This window comes from Jaculus jaculus, chromosome 6 (genome assembly GCF_020740685.1).
Source record: "Jaculus jaculus isolate mJacJac1 chromosome 6, mJacJac1.mat.Y.cur, whole genome shotgun sequence".
Classification (NCBI taxonomy): Eukaryota; Metazoa; Chordata; class Mammalia; order Rodentia; family Dipodidae; genus Jaculus; species Jaculus jaculus.
The window spans coordinates 14,033,567-14,048,472 of NC_059107.1; the positions used below are offsets into that span (position 1 = coordinate 14,033,567).

The 14,906-nt window shown below is 45.9% G+C and overlaps 1 pseudogene; it reads right to left on the reverse strand.

The window, feature by feature from the left end:
- Positions 1-7,824: 7,824 nt before the first annotated feature.
- LOC101617700 lies at positions 7,825-10,066 on the reverse strand (annotated as a pseudogene).
- Between the last annotated feature and the right edge of the window lie 4,840 nt (positions 10,067-14,906).

A 14,906-nucleotide genomic window follows, 5' to 3' on the forward strand; every position in this document is an offset into this window, starting at 1 on the left:
GTAAAGAAGTTAAAAAAAAGTTTTAAAAAAGCCGAGTGTGGTGCACACGCCTTTAGTTCCAGCACTCAAGAGGCAGAGATAGGAGGATGGCTGTGAGTTCAAGGTCACCCTGAGACTACATAGTGAATTCCAGGTCAGCCTGGGCTACAGCGAGACCCTACTGGGGTGGTGGGGGGGAGGAATCTGGGCATAGGTCAGGCGTGGCGGCCACACCTTTCCTTCCAGCTCTCAAGAAGAGGCTGGCCACTCTGAGGCTACATAGTTATTAACAGGTCAACCTGGGCTAGAGAGAAGCCCTTCCATGAAAATGCAAAAAAAAAAAGAAAAGAAAGAAAATTAAAATAAAAACTAACAAAATGAATAAAAAGTTGGGTATATATTATGACTCAATTGCATTATACTACTATTAAACAATTAGGGAAATGTAAGAATTATAAAAGCAGAAAAATATTCAGAAAATACAGAGACTACAGTGAACTCAACACTAAAAACAACCTGCTGACACACCCAAGGTTCGGGGATTATTGGGAAAGAGGGGTGGGAAGATTGTAAAAGCCACAGTGTTGCTAGAAATATCCTGAGGTCCAGCCCTCACCACCCCCCCCCAAACACCCCAGAAATTAACAGAGGCCACAGTGAACACCAAGGACCCTACTGAGAAGGGTTTTCAGGGAAATGGAGACCAAGGGTAAGGGGATATAAGACAATGTGAAAAAAAAAAAAAAAACTAAGTAAATAAGTAAGTAATACTCAGGCTGGATGTGGTGGTGCACACCTTTAGTCCCAGCACTTGGGAGGCTGAGTTAGGAGGATTGCTGTGTGTTCGAGGCCAGCCTGGGACTACAGAGTAAGTTCCAGGTCAGCCTGGGCTAGAGCGAGAGACCCTACCTCAAAAGCAACAAAAACATCTGGGCGTGGTGGCTCACTCCTTTAGTCCCAGCACTCTGGAAGCAGAGATAGGAGGATCACCTTGAGTTTGAGGCCACCCTGGCACTCCATAGTGAATTCCAGGTAAGCCTGGGCTAGAGTGAGACCCTACCTCGTAAAAAAAAAAAAAAAGCCAAAACCCTGTGGTGGTTGGTCATTGGAAACAGACATGAACAGTGACTGTCAACTGTAAACCACCCAGCCTTGCTTGGGCATGAAAGAATAAATAAAAGACTTACATCTAAAAAAAAAAAAAGTCAAAAACCAAAACAACAAAATATTCAGAATACCACCACTCAGTATCATATATATATATATATATATGTTACAGTATATATTGCATATGGCATGGCAGAATATATAATATAATAATATGCTATAGTGTATATATACTATGATTAATATATACTATATAATTTGTAGCATATGCAATATTTGCTAATGTTATATGCTGATATTTAGTACATATTTATTTATTTAATAATAAACTGTGTTTATTCAATAGAATATAGCAGTTGTAATTAAATAGATCCATACATTCCCAAACAGTGTTCCAAATACAATGGATGAATAAAGACCTGAACCGCTTGACATCTATGTACATTTTTAAAGCATAACAACAATATTGTTGCTTTGCAGATCCTGGGGTAAAACGGAAAGACAAGATCTCTTGGGGGGCGGGGAGCAGCGCTGCAAGAACCGATCAAAAGAAACTCTTATTTAAACACTTTCATTTCCTCTTTTGAAGAAGTACATATTTATTGCAATCATAGTCTATATAATTAACAAATATAGTATAACATTAATTATATTTATATATCTTCATCCTATAGAAGCTATGAAGAAAAAAACAAAATAAACTTGTGATGCATTACACAGCTCAAGACTAGGCTATTAGCAATGCTCTTGAGTTCCCTGGGATGTCTTCCTCACACTGTAAATAGTTGTGACACTGTATTGTTTAAAGAACAAAAAGAGAGGAAATCCAGAGATGTTCAGTGGAGACACAGTATTTCTTACAAATATTTTCTTTGTTTTTATTTATTTATTTGAGAGCGACAGAGAGAGAAAGCGCCAGAGAGAGAGAGAATGGGAGCACCAGGGCCTCTAGCCACTGCAAACGAACTCCAGATGCGTGCGCCCCTTGTGCATCTGGCTAACTTGGGCCCTGGGGAATCGAACCTCGAACCAGGGTCCTTAGGCTTCACAGGCAAGCGCTTAACTGCTAAGCCATCTCTCCAGCCCTCACATTTTCTTTTATATGTCAAACTTAGATCTAAAATCATATATTTGTCTATATGTGTTTGTGAGTGTGTGTGTGTGTGTGTGTGTGTGTGTGTGTGCGCGCGCGCGCGCGCATGTAGGTCACAGAACTAGGAAGTGGATCCTGAGAGGAGAGGAAGAGATAAATGGGAAAGACACAAGGTAATAGAATGTGTGTAATAAGAAAAGAGAAGCAGAGACCAACTGGGGGAGAGAAAGACGTCTGTGTGAGGGTGGGAGGTGATGGGGGGGGGCTGCGGAGGAGGGGCGCAGATGAGAACAAAAGATAAAGACGCATGGGTATGAAGATATCTTGAAGAAACCCATTAGTTTATATTTTGACCTAAAACATTAGTTATTTTTATTTTTTATTTTGAGTTAGGATCTCACTGTCATCCAGGCTGATCTGGATTTACATTGTAGTCTCATGCAGGCCTCAAACTCACAGAGATCCTCCTACCTCTGCCTCCCGGAGTGCTGGGATTAAAGGTGCGCACCATCACGATCGGCTAACGTTTAATAAATACAAAAAAAAAAAAAAAAAAAAAAAGAATCCTTGAAACATCTGAGACATTCCCTAGATGCCACGGTAGGGAAGAAGGCCGGAAGGGTAAACATGCCGTGGAAGAAACTTGGAGATCAGACAGGACAGGGCTAGGGACAGACTCCTTTGTAAGGGCTCTCCAGCATTGTCAAGGCTCTCCGTGAGTGTGTTTCGGCTGGTGCTGGGATGCAGTGGGGAGACAGCTGAGCCCAGAACCCTGGGTAGATGATGGGACTTGATTCTCAGCTCCATAACAAAGCCCGTGACATCTCTCCTCCTCTTCCTCACTCCCCATGCCTTCAGGTCCTTACGAATCCAGCGCCTCAGCCTTGAGACCAGAGGGAGCCATGGAGACCTGAGCCCCTCTGCACCCCCTCCTTGAGGCAAGCCACAGGAAACTCTGGGTGGGGGGGAACCTGTCTCCCAGTCCTCAGACATTCTCACAAGCACTGTTCTTTTAAAAAGCTGGAAAGTTGGATTGAGGAGTTCGGGCTATTCTTAGCAACAAACACTATAAAAAGGAAATGCCACCGATAATCTTAGATGGCTGTATTTTTATAAGGAATAATTCAAGCTGCCCTCTGAGAATTCTCAGTCATAAGAAATCCTTAATAAAAATGCTACCTCGAGTCATGGCCTCAAACCCGGTTCAACATTGCTAACATTCTTTGGGACTGCTCAAGTCAGGACTGTCTGGAAGAACTCAAATCGAATCCATCTTTACAGAGATCTCCTCCTGGGTGGCTTGTCTCTGTCCTGCCAGGGGAAAGGAACCAGACAAACCTGTGCACATATATTTATTTGCCCTGATTATAGACAGGCAGCATACCAAAGGCGTTAGTGAGCGGGCTCTTGTCAAACTCCCGGAGCCTTGCTCCCACCCTGGGTGGCTTTAGGCAAGTTGCTTAACCCCTTTGAGCTTCCTTTACAAAATGACAGACATCTGTGAAGCCCCGTGAGTAAATGTCTGTAGTCTGCCACTTAATAAGTCTTCAGCACATATTAATTTATTGTGTGTCAATCAGGCTTCCAATCAAGGGGATTATGAAAAAAGAACTCATTGCCTTTAAGAATCTTAGACTAGGCAGAGCATGGTGGCACACGCCTTTAATCCCAGCACTCTGGAAGGCAGAGAGGTAAAAGGATCGCCATGAGTTCAAGGCCACCCTGAGACTACATAGTGAATTCCAGTTCAGCCTGGGCCAGAGTGAGACCCTACCTCAAAAAACAAAACAAACAAACAAAAAAAGAATCTTAGACTATTAGCTACACAAAACATGCAAATAGGAAGAAGAGAAATGATACCTTGCATTAATTACGAAAGCTATTAAAAACATGGGCTTCGGGAGGGGGAAGAGGGAGAGTGATGAGCGGGAACTATGATCATGATATAGGAAAGTTGTCAATAAAAAGTTTAAAAGGCCAGGTTCGGTGGTGCGTGCCTTTGATCCCAGCACTCGGGAAGACCAAGGATTGTTGTGAGTTCAAGGCTGGCCTGGGACTACATAGTGAATTCTAGGTTAGTTTGGGCTAGAGCGAGACCCTACCTCAAACAACAAAGTGCTCTTTCAGTTTTCATGTGCTGCTCATCCCCTACTCTGAGCTTCACCGAGGAACAATGTTCATATGCATCACAAGCCCCCTCCCCCTTCCGGTGCTGGGATTGAAGTCATGGCCTTGCTTCTACTCAGTGAGCACTGTACTCCTAAATTACACCTTCAGCCCCTCAAAAGATCCTCAAAATATCTTTCCCTTTTGACCTAGATTCCTCTCGGAATTGTTTTAAGAAAATTAAGCTGTGATTGAAGACTTAGCCTGGATGTTATTATTTAGAGTAGCAGAAGTCGGAAAGTCCAAGTGTCTAGCAATGAAAAGTTAAGTGTCATTCAGTCGTTACAACTGGTGAATGATTCTCCAGTGCAGGTCACAAGCAAGAGTTCCATTATGGGCTCATGTTGAGGCTATGACCTGAAGTAGTGTTCTTATTAAGGGTTTAAAATATTTTATTTATTTATTTATTTATTATTATTTTTTGTTTTTGTTTTTTTGAGGTAGGGTCTCACTCTGGTCCAGGACGACCTGGAATTCACTATGTAGTCTCAAGGTGGCCTCGAACTCATGGCAATCCTCCTACCTCTGTCTCCCACGTGCTGGGATTAAAGGCGTGCACCACCATGCCCGTCTATTTATTTATTTGACAGAGAAAAAGAGAGAGAGAGAGAGAGAAAATGGGCACGCCAGGGCCTCCAGCCACTGCAAATGAATTCCACACGCATGCGCCCCCATGTGCTTCTGGCTAATGTGGGTCCTGGGGAATCGAATCTGGGTCCTTTGGCTTTGCAGGCAAGTGCCTTAACTGCCAAGCCATGCTCTAGCCCCTTATTAAGGATTTAATGTAACCAGAAATTCTAAGAAGGAAGCTTGAATTGTTCTCTTATAAAAATATATAAACAAGCCAGGCATGGTGGTGCCTTTAATCCCAGCACTTGGGAGGCAGAGGTAGGAGGATTGCCATGAGTTCAAGGCCTTGAAAAAAAAACAAAAACAGAAACAAAAAAATATGTATATATATATATATATATATATATATATATATATATATATATATATATATATAAACATACATACATACATACACATACACACATACACACATACACATAGCCGGGAGTGGTGGCGCACACCTTTAATCCCAGCACTCAGGAGGCAGAAGTAGGAAGATTGCTGTGAGTTTGAAGCCAGCCTAAGACTACATAGTGAATATTCCAGGTCAAGATGGTATGTATCTGGAGTTTGTTTCCGGTGGCTAGAGGTGTACCTATTCTGTCTCTGTCTGTGCCTATCTTTCTCAAAAATAAAAATTGTGTGTGTGTGTGTGTGTGTGTGTGTGTGTATGGCTGGAGAGATGGCTTAGTGGTTAAAGTACTTGCCTCTGAAGATTAAGGACCTAGGTTCAATTCCACAGTCCTCACATAAGCCAGATGCATAAGGTGGCACAAGTGTCTGGAGTTCATTTGCAGTGGCTAGAGACCCTGGTGAGCCCCCCCCCTCTCTATCTATCTAGATAGATATATAGATATAGATATAGATATAGATATAGATATAGATATAGATATAGATATAGATATAGATATAGATATAGATATATAAATCCAATCAGAGGGCAGCTGGTTACCCCCCAAGTGTCCACGCCTCTGCTCAGCAGAGAGCACATCTTGCCCGGCGGGTCAGTTGTGTAGATTTCAAGGACCTCTGCTGGGCAAGGCCGCTGCTGGCGTTCTTCCCTGAGCAGTCTGCCCAGCACTCCCCAGCACTGTGGTAGCTAGCCAGCAAGGAGGAGGGTTTCCGCTCAGGTTCGGTTTCATTTCTCAGTGTCCTACAACCAATCATGTGGTGTCATCAGCCATGGGTTCTTTTTTTTTTTTTTTTTATTTGAGAGCGACAGACACAGAGAGAAAGACAGATAGAGGGAGAGAGAGAGAGAATGGGCGTGCCAGGGCTTCCAGCCTCTGCAAACGAACTCCAGACGCGTGCGCCCCCCTGTGCATCTGGCCAACGTGGGACCTGGGGAACCGAGCCTCGAACCGAGGTCCTTAGGCTTCACAGGCAAGCGCTTAACCGCCAAGCCATCTCTCCAGCCCAGCCATGGGTTCTTATCCTCTAGTTCTGGAAGGGAACCAAGAGCACTGGCAATGGCCTGTGTTATTTTGGAGGTCTCTCTGACCAATAATGTACTGACAGGTATCCCATCTCTTTTTTCTACAAGTTGTGTCTTCTGAGCACAGCATGATCCACCATATTGGCTACTTACTTCTGCTCAAACTCGTTTTTTTTTTTTTTTTTTTGAGAGAGAGAGAGAGAGAGAGAGAAAGAGAGAATGGGCATACCAGGGCCTTTCAGTCACTGGGAACGAACTCGACACGTGCGCTCCCTTGTGGGCATTACATGCTTGTATCACTTGCATCTGGCTGTACATGGGATCTGGAGGATTTGAACAGTTCTTAAGCTTCGCAAGCAAGCGCCTTAACCGCTAAGCCATCTCTCCATTCTGCCCCCCCCCCTTTTTTGTTTTTCGAGGTAGGGTCTCACTCTAGCCCAGGCTTACCTGGAATTCACTATGGAGTCTCAGGGTGGCCTTGAACTCACGGTGATCCTCCTACCTCTACCTCCCAAGTGCTGGGATTAAAGGCTGCACCACCATGCCAGGCACCAGCCCTTTAAAAAAAAAAAAAAAAAATATATATATATATATATATATATATATATATATATATATATATATATATATATGGAGAGGGAGAGAGAGAGAGGAAGAGAATGGGTGCACCAGGGCCTCCAGCCACTGTAAATGAACTCCAGATGTGTCCGCCCCCTTGTGCTCTGGCTTATGTGGGTTCTGGAGAATCGAACCTGGATCCTTTGGCTTGCAAGCAAATGCCTTAAACACTAAGCCATCTCTCCAGTCCCTCCAGACACACCCCCTTTTTAATGAGAGAGAGAGAGAGAGAATGGGCACGCCAGGGCCTCCAGCCACCTTGTGCGTGTGTCCCCTGTGTGTCTGGCTTACATGAGTTCTGGGGAGTTGAATCTGGGTCCTTAGGCATCACAGCCAAGCACTTTAGTTGCTAAACTATCTCTCTCCTGCCCTTAAACTCTTTTTAAAAAGTATATTCTTTTTTTTTTGACATTATTTAAGACCTTTATTAACAGGTGCTTGCAGTTTGTGGACTTTTATTTGAAAAACTCAAGTTGTAAACTTTTTATTACAAATTAAAAATGAAGTTCTTAAAAATCTCAACTTGACCAGATATGAAACAATTTAAAAACCTTTAAAGGTATATTGAGAAAATCCAGGCTTTTTTTAAAAACACGTTTGTCATTACCAAAAAGAAATATCTTCAGGTAAAAATAATAAAACCCCCATGCTGCTTAGTCAATGCAGATAGTTCTAGTTTTTCTGGTCAATGGGCAAAAAGCAAGCACTTAAGGTCTTCAGCTCCAATCTTTTGTTCATTATTGCTGGAATTTCATATTCATTTCTTCTTGTTGGATGACTAGAAGGGATGATGGTAAAGATGGTCAGCTGGCATTTACTCAGCCCCGTGCTGCTCAGCCTCGGGAGCAGACGAATTTTCAGCTGGCGGATCGGCTGCTTTTGTCTCTTTGCCATCTTGTGGTTTAGGGTTCCCCGGGCGTCTGCGTCGGTAATTGAAGTTGCTGCGGTACCGACATTGAGGTGGCTGCTGGCCTTGGGTGTCATCTCCTTGATTTTCCTTGTCCCCTTCACTGCCGTCCTCTCTGGGCTGTCTTGGTCGAGGAGGACCCCTGCAGAATCGTGGTCTATAACCCCGATACATATTCTGTCTCACGGGTCCGCCTTGCTCTCCTGCACCCTGGTTGTCAGCATCCTCCATCACTTCTCCCTGCACAGGAGGTCCCACTGTGGCCGGCGCCCTAGGGCCTCCTCATGTGGTCAGGTGGGAGCCTGGCCCGCGCTCGGGTCGGCGTCCTTGGGCCTGTCCTCCAGGAGCGCTCTCCATCCTTCATTCTTTTCCCCACTCTCACTGTTCCGGTAATTCTGCTGGTGCTTGCGGGGAGGACCCTACGACGTGGACAGCGTCTATAATGGTCGCGGTCTGCTGCATGTTTGCTGCGGTGACCTGGACCTCCACCAGGGCCTGCAGCATTGCCGGCTGCGCACCCTTTTCTCCTTCCACATCAGATGCACAGTCTCTCCATCTCCTACACTGCGAAGGTGCTTCCCGGGGTTATTCTTCTTTATGGCAGTCTGGTGTACAAATACATCTTCCTGTTGATGAAACCATATCCGTTCCTTACACTGAACCATTTCACTGTTCCCCAAACCTTCGTTGCGATGACCTTCTTGTCCCCGCGGGCAGGCGCCGCGCGTTCCCTGCCCGCTGCCCACTGTTCATGCCGCGGTGACGGTGACTGCGCCGGCTGCGGCAGCTGCGGCTCCTCCCGGGGTGGGATGGTAGCTAGGCCGGCGGTGGGGCTGCTCAGGGCTCCCTGGGGTCCGCTCTCCGCTCCCGCTACCGATCGAACTCTCTTTTCTTTTTTAAAGTATATTCTTGGGCTGCAGTGATGGCTTAGCGGTTAAGGCATTTGCCTGCAAAGCCAAAGAACCCAGGTTCGATTCCCCAGGACCCGTGTTAGCCAGATGCACAAGGGGGTATGAGTCTGGAGTCGTTTACAGTGGCTGGAGGCCCTAGCGTGTCCATTCTCTCTCACTCTCTCCCTCTTTCTCTGTCAAAAATATAAATAAAAATAAAATTAAAAAGTCAAAGAATATATATATATATATTTGGGGGGTTGAGGCAGGGTCTTGATCTAGCCCAGGCTGACCTGGAATTCACTATGTAGTCTTAGATGGCCTTGAGCCCACAGGGATCCTCCTACCTCTGCCTCATGAGTGCTGGGATTAAAGGCATGTGCCATCATACCCGGCAGGTAAAATCATATTCTTTAGAAAGATCACAAATAAGTTTATTTCTGGCTTTTCTTTTTTTTTAATTTTTAAAATATTTTTATTTTATTTTATTTAACAGAGAGAGAGAGAGAACAGGCATGCCAGGGCCTCCAGCTACTGCAAACGAACTCCAGACATGTGTGCCCTTTTGTGCATCTGGTAACATGGGTCCTGGAGAATCAAACCTGGGTTCTTTGGCTTTGCAGGCAAACGCCTTAACCACTAAGCCATCCCTCGAGTCCTGCTTTTTCATATTTATATTTTTATTTATTTATGAGATGAAGAGTATGGGTATCCCAGGGCCTCTTGTTGCTGCAAATGAGGGTAGTGGAGAACTGATCTAGTACCTCTGTAAAGACAGATGCAAAAAGTGGCACATACGTCTGGAGTTTGTTTACAGGGGCAAGAGGTCCAAGTGAGCCCATATTCTCTCTCCCCCTTTCTGTTTCATAAATAAATAAACAAAATATATAAAGCCAGCCATGATGGCACACGCCTTTAATCCCAGCACTCGGGAGGCACAAGTAGGAGGATCGCCGTGAGTTTGAGGCCAGCCTGAAACTACATAGTGAATTCCAGGTCAGCCTGAGCTAGCATGAGAGCCTACCTCAGAAAACCAAAAATAATAAATAGATAAGTAAAACATATAAAAAGAAAATTAAACAATCCGAATTTAGAAAGTCATAGGGGATAGAGATTCTTAAATTCACACATTCAGCTTTAGATAGGTTGCATTGGATCACTAAATTTCCACCCTAGGCCACAGAATCCAAGACATAACAAAACTCCCTGAAGGGGGAACCTGTCCACAGCCTTGGTTATTTGCAACCATCACCTCTCATCTTGAGGGCAAGAAACCGGCAGCTGCTATTTCCTCATCTTCTACGCAACACAGCAGCTGTCAGAGGCAGATGAACCCGATCTTGGCTTTGTCCTTGGTCCGTGTCTCATGTTGCAGGGAATTCTCTAACAGCCACTCTGCTGGGAGTTGGTTCTGAGAAGTCCTTTCAATGACTGCCCTCTCCAGAAAGCCACGCTCACTCCCTGGCGGACTTTCCAGCATAAGCAGAGTTCGTTTCCGTCTTGACTCAATGGAACCAAGCCCACAGAGCGATGATTTATGCCCCAGCCAGATGTTAAGGTCACCCAACCCCAGCTTTAGCCACTGGCCAGCAAACGTGGATGCTTTGGCCGAACCCAGCGTTTGGTTCTCAGAGGCCAGGCTATTTAGAGGAAGGGGCAGTCTGGCGGGCTTCAGTGCATCCCAAGTTAACTCCACTAATCTACCATGGCCTCCGCTGAGAACAGCAGGCGGAATTCAGGGGTCTGAGCAACAGCTGCCCCTTCCAAACCAAGATACTGGCTGTTCAGAAGAGGATCCAAATGTGGTCTGTGTGTTTCTGTAGGATTTGGTGGGACTTTCCCACTCCACTGGCCCTTTGTGCTTTAAAAAGACGGGCCGTTAAGCTGACACGTGGCTGAAACATGATGGATGTCTTGGAGCTCTCGATTTACACTTGGCTGGTGGCCAGGACTAAACCATCAAAACGTCTGGGTGACGGATGGACAGTGTCCGGCTTGTTCAAACTTGTTTGCAGCGGAGCGGATGGATGCTAGGGCTGGACCTCTGTCCACGTTTGATAAGCTAAACAAAGCTAGCCTGTGACGAAGGCTGACCCAGAGTTCCTCTTGAGGGAGGAATTCAGCGTCCTGAATCAGTAGCCTCTTTTATCATATTTGTTTCTAGTTAGCATTTTTACCTACCTCAGGGCCTGTTCTGACTTTTTTTTGTTGTTGTTGTTATTTTGTTTTGTTTTGAGGTAGGGTCTCATTCTAGCCCCAGCTGACCTAGAATTTACTATGTAGTCTCAGGATGATGGCCTTGCACTTAAAGCGATCCTACCTCTGCTTCTGGAGTACTGGGATTAAAGGCGTGCGCCACCACACCCAGCTCTGTCTGTTTGTTGCATGGAACGTCCCTGCCCAAGGCAGGTGTGGCAGTCAGGTTTGCATTGCTGGTAGAAATCACCCAACCAAGAGCAGTTTGTGGGGAAAAGAGGTTTGTTTTGGTTTAAAGGTTTTAAGGGAAGTTTCACAATGGCAGGGGAAAATGATGGCATGAGCAGAGGGTGGACACCACCCCACATAAGGTGGACCACAGCAACAGGAGAGTGTGCCAAACACTGGCAAAGGGAAGCTGGCTTTAACACCCATAAGCCCGCCCCCAACAATACACTCCCTCCAGGAGGCGTTAATTCCCAAACCTCCGCCAGCTGGGAACTCAACATTCAGAACTCCTGAGTTTATGGGGGACACCTGAATCAAGCCACCACAACTGGTGTATCAAGTGCTCAAGTCATTTCTACTTGTCTTTCTAGGGTCACTTGCTATGTCCTGTTGCCTCCCAAGACATGCTGCAAGTGAGAAGTGGTTCTGGAGTCACCCGTGCTCTGGACAGTCGTTTCAGAGCACAGGCAGTGAGAAGTTGACGGCTGGACCGCGGCGGGCTGCAGGTGGCTTCATTGAGACTGACCCGCGCTGCCAGGAAGAACCTAGGTCAAGGCTGTGTTCCCTTCCACGCCCTTCACATCAGAATGGAGAGGGGCCATTTCACCTTCTAGTAAGGAGCCGATTCCAGAATGACCTAGAAGTCTCAGTTCCTGACAAAAGCCTGTGATGGAGATGGGCCAGCCTGGCCTCCTATGCAGGTCCCATGGTGAAAAACTCTCAAGAGGGATGAGCTAAATACCTGTAGTCTCCTAACAAGTTATGAGCCCGGAACCCAGACCTTGTAAGCCTGATGAAAGATCCAGAGGAATTCTCTGGCCTCTGCATGCTTGTGCATGGGATACACAATCCGCTCACACATATGGATACACCCACATTCCACACGTCACACGCACACACACCAGTGAAACAATGATGGGGGAAGGGAGAATGATCTCAGGTTGCTTTCTCTGGCCTGGAAGGTCTTTGGCTCCACAGGGGGTTAGACTGTGATGCCCTGGGAAACCTGTCCCAGAAGCAGGATGCCACGTGCCTGCACCTGCCATCAAGAGTTCCTGGTTCCAAGTGCAGCCTTTGAATTACTTATTGGCTTGGAAAATAGTGAGTCAGGGCAGGAACATCACAGAGCAAGTTATCTTCTGACTTCCACTCACGTTCAACAAACCTGTAGTTGTCTTAGCTCAGAGCAAACAAGAGGGGCTCTGAGATAAGCAGAACCCTGTGAAAGCACCTGAGAATGCCAAATGTGAGGCCTAATGGCACACACCCGTGACCCCAGAACAGGCAGAAGGGCTGAGGAGAGTTGGAAGCCCAGCCTCGGTAGCATAGTAATCGCATGTCTGAAAAGAAGATAAAAATAAACGTAAAAGGTCATACTCATTAACTCTAGCTCTGAATTTACTAACAGGAATTACATCTAAAGAAAACTAACTCTAGCTGCAAAGATATTATCATCTCAGTGTTGGAAACAAAGTCAGTAATAATAAAATTAAACAGTTTAATTCTGGGCTGGAGAGACAGCTTAGTGGTTAAGGCACTTGCCTGCAAAGCCTAAGGTTTGTTTCTCCAGGTCCCACATAAGCCAGATGCACAAGGTGGCGGGTACATGTGGAGTTCCTTTGCAGTAGCTGGGGGCCATGGCATGCCTATTCTCCCTCTTTCTGTCTTTTTCTCTGTTTCTCCTTTCTCTCCCTCTCTCTGTCTCTAATAAATAAGTTTTTTAAAAAAGCAATTTAATTCTAATACAGGTAGAGTATAATAATACATCAAAAGTGCTCAGGACCAAAGTGGATTTTTTTGGTTTTAATATTTACTTATTTGCAAGCAGAGAGGGAGGTAGAAGATAGAAAGACTCGGTGTCCCAGGGCCTCCAACCACTGCAAACAAACACCAGATAGCATGTGCCACTTTGTGCATCTGGCTTTATGTGAGTACTGGGGAATTGAACCCAGGTCATTAGGCTTTGCAGGAAAATGCCTTAACTGCTGAGCCATCTCTCCAGCACCCCCCCCCCTTTTTTGAGGTAGGGTCTCCTATCTCAAGCTAACCTGGAATTCACAATGTTGTCTCAGGCTGGCCTTGAACTCACAGTAATCTTCCTACCTCTGCCTCCCGAGTGCTGGTATTAAATGAGTGTGCCACCATGCTTGGCAAGAGGTTAGTTTTGTTAAAAACAAAACAGGAGTCCCAAACTGAGTAAGTTTAAAAAATTCTGATTTAAAAAGTTCATCTAGGCTGGAAGGATAGCTTAATGGTTAAAGTGCTTGCCTAGAAAGCCTAAGGACCCATGTTCGACTCTCCAGATCCCACGTAAGCCAGACACATAAAAGTGAGGCAAGCACAAAGTTGCACATGCCCACTAGGTGGCACAAGTGACTGAAGTTCCATTGCTTTGCCTGAGGCCTTGGTGCACCAATTCTCTTACTGTCGACTGAATGTCTCTGCTGCAAGTTCCTGCCACCATGTTCTCTCAACACAATGGCTGGTCCTGGACCTTGAACTGTAAGCTGGTAGAAGCCTTCCTCCCTTAAGCTGATTTTGTCAGGTGTTTTATCTCATCAGTGAGAAGGTGACTCATGAGAATTACTAGAATAACTTTTAGCATGGTAATTAGGGGAGTGCAGATAGAAAGAGAGAGAGAGAATGGGCACACCGGGGCCATCACTCTGTACACGTGGCTTTACATGGGTATTGGGGACTCAAACCTGGGTCCTTAGGCTCTGCAGGCAAGCCTCTTGACCACTGAGCAATCTGTCCAGCCCTCTTACTTATTAGATAGATAGATAGATAGATAGATAGATAGATAGATAGATAGATAGACAGACAGACACACACACACATACACACAGAGTCAGAGATGGAGAATGGGCACACCAGGGCTTCTGGCCACTGCAAAGGAACTCTAGACACATGCACCACCATGTGCATCTGGCTTACATGGGTACTGGGGCACTGAACCTGGGTCCTTAAGCTTTACAGGCAAGTGCCTTAACTGCTAAGGAACATCACAGAGTGCTAAGCTACCACTCCAGCCCAAGATATGTCTTTTACTATGATCCCAACCCTGGATCTCCTTGGCTGGGGAAATGGCTGAGTGAATAAAGTGCTTGTCACAAAAGCCTGAGGACCATAAATTTGGATCCCAGCACCCATGTACACATGCCAGGCATGGTGGCATGTGCCTCTTTTATCCCAATGCTCAGGAGGCAGATAGGACCTAGAGCTTGCTGGCTAGCTCTTCTGGCTGCATCCGTGAGCTGTAGGGTCAGTGAGAGACCCTGTCTCAAAGAGAGGTGGGCAGTGTTCCCGAGGTTGTCCTCGGCTGGCTCGAGCACCCCCCCCCCACGCACCACACGCACAAGAACACGCACATACAGGCACAGGAAAGGTCTCTGTTACCCATGACTGGGAGCTTGCCCACGAGCTTCCAGCACAAGCAAGGGTTTTGCTGCTGTTCATTGTGAATTAAGTTCCCATGCTTATTCTTAACTTCCCACGTCACATGTGCACACACACGGGGCTCACAGAGCAGCAGGATGTGCGCACATCTTTGATATGATTTTAAGTTTCAGGCAAACCAATAGGATGCTGTGCAATCCAGAAACTATTAGGCAGCAATAAATACCTGTGATGGTTTGGAAAGTATTCTTAAATGAACGGGACTTGCTGTGCTCA